The sequence below is a fragment of the Cyclopterus lumpus genome, chromosome 25 (assembly GCF_009769545.1).
Source record: "Cyclopterus lumpus isolate fCycLum1 chromosome 25, fCycLum1.pri, whole genome shotgun sequence".
In the NCBI taxonomy this organism is placed as follows: Eukaryota; Metazoa; Chordata; class Actinopteri; order Perciformes; family Cyclopteridae; genus Cyclopterus; species Cyclopterus lumpus.
In genome coordinates, this window is record NC_046990.1 from 7689505 (window position 1) to 7695504 (window position 6000).

The window sequence follows — 6000 nt, forward strand, 5'->3', positions numbered from 1 at the left end:
AAAAAATAAACAAAACTAGTTCAAATATTTGTCAATAAAGAGTTTTACACTGCACATCTTTTCAAAACAACAATAATGCGCACCTGCTGCAAAACAAAACAAAATGAATGCAGATATGAGCCATCACTTTTTAATGGCTGCAATGAGCAGACTTTCCACTACAAATCTTTTTAAAACGGGGTTGCACGATTGATACGGCCACTCTCAATTCATGCTCAATGTTGATCTTTTGTTTTGAAGGGCAACAGCTGAAAAGCCACTCTCAGTTCATTCTCAATGTTGAGCTTTTGTTTTGAAGGGCAACAGCTGAAAAGCCACTCTCAGTTCATGCTCAATGCTGATCTTTTGTTTTGAAGGGCAACAGCAGAAAAGCCACTCTCAGTTCATTCTCAATGTTGAGCTTTTGTTTTGAAGGGCAACAGCAGAAAAGCCACTCTCAGTTCATTCTCAATGTTGAGCTTTTGTTTTGAAGGGCAACAGCAGAAAAGCCACTCTCAGTTCATGCTCAATGTTGAGCTCACACACACACACACACACACACACACACACACACACACACACACACACACACACACACACACACACACACATCTGGGGCTGTGTGCACATTATAATTGGAATCTACAGTCCTACAAATGAAGAAGATGTACCAGGCACCTCACAGTAGACAGGAGCCCCGTTTACCCTCCACATCCCGCTGCCAGGAAGGAGACAGCTGCCTCCTGGGAAACGTGGTTCTTCTCACCATCAAGGGTGGAGTCCATCGTGACCTCAGGCAGAGTGAGATCAGTGGCACTGCCACACGTTAATGGGCCTCTGACACTATTTTGTCAGCCATGGTGACACAGCAAACTTGGGGGGGGGGGAGGCAGGTCGCCCTGGAGGTGCTGCTGCTGGCTGTGAAGCGTCAAAGCATCAAACACTCAGGAATAAAAGGCCATTAAAACGCTTGTTAAACCAGAATCTTTAGCTGTCCCCTTCCCCGTCTCATCCCACCCCTGCTCTGATCTCTGAATCATCAGCACCCTGAGGTGCTCCTGTGCATGACACAATATCAGAGGGTGAGGAAAAAGAGAAATAATACCCACCCACTGCTGGAATGCCCCCAGGGAACCGAAGGCTTGAGCGAAATTTAAATAAGAAGATGAAGTAGTTTCAGCGTGTGTGCTTTTATCTGTGTGTATGTGTGTGTGTGTGTGTGCGTGTGTGTGTGTGTATGTGTGTGTGTGTGTGTGTGTGTGTGTGTGTGTGTGTGTGTATTTGCTTTTACAAGCAGGACGGGGCAGGGGAACACAAAAATCATCACATCATATTGTTTTAATAAAGAGGAATAAAGATGACATTTTGTTATTGTTTGTAAAATCCCTTGGTAACGTGGGTTTGCAATATGAGTCCTGACAAGAAAGTGGCACTGAGCACTAATATACAGAGGAGCATATGCAGAAGGCAAACACATTGCCCAAGAAAATACTGAGCGAAATTGTATTTTAAAAAAAATAAAACAAAAGTAATATAATTAAATTCTTGGATACAACTTTAAAGCTGCATTCATCCTTTCTTTGGCCAAACAGGTGTCACAGATTTGTCGCACAGTGTTATTGTCTATTAAGGCTGATCTGAAACATTTGGGTTGCTCCTGTGAAACTAAACACAAACTAATACTTCTTAGTACTTTAAAGTGCTCTGCGATGGCATCTTTCCAACGCTGTGGTCGCGTGAATCAGCAAGTCTTTCAGGACCTTCGCCTCGCCTCCTAGAGGAGCAACGAAGTCCAGAGGGCGGTGGTTTTGAGCCATTGTTTGGTTTGTCCCTTAAGGGCTACTGTAGAAACATGGCGGACTCTAGGACGAGGACCTTCTGTCTATGACGGGCTACCGACACGCTCGTGTAAACATGATAATTTCATTCCATGGATGTCAGTATATCCTCAGAATCTGACACACTGGCCCCTTGAAGGGGGAAATTCAGATGAGAGCAGACAAAAATATCATTGTAACATTTGTTTTCCTATTTCTCATTGACTGAATTAAGATTTGTTCAATCTGTTGCTTTGTCTCTCTCGTATTCTTGACTTCGTAGTTTAAAGTTTATCTTTCTTTGCTTCCTCCAGAACACAATCTTGCCGTTCCGGAAGCCTTTAACGGTGCCGGGGACGAGGAGAGCATCAGGGCCTGGTCAGTCTCATTGAAATTCATAATTCATCTCCACCGACTGCACAGAGAACTGTCAACCAGATTAATGGGTTGGCTGAATGAATCACTGGCACACGCACACACACACACACACACACACACACACACACACACACACACACACACACACACACACACACACGGATGTGTATGGTGTGTGCTGTCGCTGCCTGACTGTCACACAGCATCGCTTCCCAGCCCGGTATGCAACAATACACGTGGTGCTTAAGAAGGTTGATAAAGATAATTTCCATATATACCTATAAATATACCTATATATATATATATATATATAGGTATATTTATAGGTATATGTGCAAATTATCTTTATCAACCGCCCGCAGCGTGCCTATATATATATATACACACAGGTATATGCATTAGTTTTGGATTGATTCATTTCTCATTCTGAATTTGTCATCTTTGGTCTTGATCCCCTGCAGATCTGTCATGTACACAATTTGACCAAATCAAAATCCTGCTTTATTTATTCAAATTACCTCCCATAATTTGGATAGACATAAGTCATATACCAGCTCCTTGGTGGTCAGTAGAGAGAATGCAGCTTTAACACATGAAGCATAGACTTCTATAGAACCAGAGGAGTCGCCCCCTGGTGGTCAGTAGAGAGAACGCAGCTTTAACACATGAAGCATAGACTTCTATACAACCAGAGGAGTCGCCCCCTGGTGGTCAGTAGAGAGAACGCAGCTTTAACACATGAAGCATAGACTTCTATATCAATTAAAGGAGTCGCCCCCTGCTGGTCAGTATAGAGAATGAAGCTTTAACACACTTCTGCATTGGCTTCACCTTTCAGAATTGGAGATTGCTGGCTGATTGTGATAAATACTTATTTTAACCCAAACTACTATCTTTTACTTAACCTAGCAAAATAGTTTTGTGGTCAGACACCAGTTTGTTAAAAAGTGACACTAAGGGGTAACATACTGCCACAAAACAGCAATGACAAAACAATCTAAGGTATATCCTCAAAGACTCTTTCTTTCAGTGTGAAGAGTTTCTGGATGGTTCTTTTCCTGTATCTCCAACATACATATCAACACAGCTGTGGTCTTCTGCAGCATGAAAAGGAGACTGAATCATCCAGAGGCCATCTTGGATTTTACAGTTTGAAAAGCACGACAGACGCCTCAAAGCACACAGCACAAACAGCCAAGTATGCAGAGAGGCATTGGAAGCTTCTGAAACAGAGATGTATTTTTAACCCACTCGCTTTCTGTCTCCATCTCCTTTTCCCTGTCTTATCTTTTCCTCTCTGCCATCCACCCCCAACCCTCCACATCCACCCCCAACCCTCCACATCCATCCTCACCCCTCCACCCTCACCCTCACCACTCCACATCCACCCTCACCCCTCCACATCCACCCTCACCACTCCACATCCACCCCCAACCCTCCACATCCATCCTCACCACTCCACATCCACCCCCAACCCTCCACATCCATCCTCACCACTCCACATCCACCCTCACCACTCCACATCCACCCCCACCCCTCCACATCCATCCTCACCCCTCCACATCCACCCCCACCACTCCGCATCCACCCTCACCACTCCACATCCACCCTCACCCCTCCACATCCATCCTCACCCCTCCACATCCAACCTCACCACTCCACATCCACCCCCAACCCTCCACATCCATCCTCACCCCTCCACCCTCACCCCCAACCCTCCACATCCATCCTCACCCCTCCACATCCACCCTCACCCTCACCACTCCACATCCATCCTCACCCCTCCACATCCATCCTCACCACTCCACATCCATCCTCACCCCTCCACCCTCACCCTCACCACTCCACATCCACCCTCACCACTCCACATCCACCCTCACCACTCCACATCCACCCCCACACCTCCACATCCATCCTCACCACTCCACATCCATCCTCACCCCTCCACATCCATCCTCACCCCTCCACATCCATCCTCACCCCTCCACCCTCACCCTCACCCCTCCACATCCACCCCCAACCCTCCACATCCATCCTCACCCCTCCACATCCACCCTCACCCTCACCCCTCCACATCCACCCTCACCCCCAACCCTCCACATCCATCCTCACCCCTCCACATCCACCCCATCCCTCCACATCCACCCTCACCCCTCCACATCCATCCTCACCCCTCCACATCCACCCCCATCCCTCCACATCCACCCTCACCCCTCCACATCCACCCTCACCACTCCACATCCACCCTCACCCCCAACCCTCCACATCCATCCTCACCCCTCCACATCCACCCTCACCCCTCCACATCCACCCTCACCACTCCACATCCACCCTCACCCCCAACCCTCCACATCCATCCCCACACCTCCACATCCATCCTCACCACTCCACATCCATCCTCACCCCTCCACATCCATCCTCACCCCTCCACCCTCACCCTCACCCCTCCACATCCACCCCAACCCTCCACATCCATCCTCACCCCTCCACATCCACCCTCACCCTCACCCCTCCACATCCACCCTCACCCCCAACCCTCCACATCCATCCTCACCCCTCCACATCCACCCCATCCCTCCACATCCACCCTCACCCCTCCACATCCATCCTCACCCCTCCACATCCACCCTCACCCTCACCCCTCCACATCCACCCTCACCCCCAACCCTCCACATCCATCCTCACCCCTCCACATCCACCCCATCCCTCCACATCCACCCTCACACCTCCACATCCATCCTCACCACTCCACATCCATCCTCACCCCTCCACATCCACCCCATCCCTCCACATCCACCCTCACCCCTCCACATCCACCCTCACCACTCCACATCCACCCTCACCCCCAACCCTCCACATCCATCCTCACCCCTCCACATCCACCCTCACCACTCCACATCCACCCTCACCCCTCCACATCCACCCTCACCCCCAACCCTCCACATCCATCCTCACCCCTCCACATCCACCCCCATGCCTCCACATCCACCCTCACCCTCACCCCTCCACATCCACCCTCACCCCCAACCCTCCACATCCATCCTCACCCCTCCACATCCACCCCCACCCCTCCACATCCACCCTCACCACTCCACATCCACCCTCACCCCTCCACATCCACCCTCACCACTCCACATCCACCCCCATCCCTCCACATCCACCCTCACCACTCCACATCCATCCCCAACCCTCCACATCCACCCCCACCCCTCCACATCCATCCCCACCCCTCCACATCCATCCTCACCCCTCCACATCCATCCTCACCCCTCCACGTCCACCCCCACCCCTCCACATCCACCCTCACCACTCCACATCCATCCCCACCCCTCCACATCCATCCTCACCCCTCCACATCCACCCCCACCCCTCCACATCCACCCTCACCACTCCACATCCATCCCCAACCCTCCACATCCACCCCCACCACGCCACATCCATCCCCAACCCTCCACATCCACCCTCACCCCTCCACATCCACACCCCACCACATTCATCCACACCATCCACATCCATCCACATCCCTCCACATCCACCCTCACCACTCCACATCCATCCCCAACCCTCCACATCCACCCCCACCCCTCCACATCCACCCCCACCCGTCCACATCCACCCTCACCACTCCACATCCATCCACATCCCTCCACATCCACCCTCACCCCTCCACATCCACCCACACCACTCCACATCTATCCCCAACCCTCCACATCCACCCCCACCCCTCCACATCCACCCACACCCGTCCACATCCACCCTCACCACTCCACATCCATCCACATCCCTCCACATCCACCCCCACCCCTCCACATCCACCCACACCACT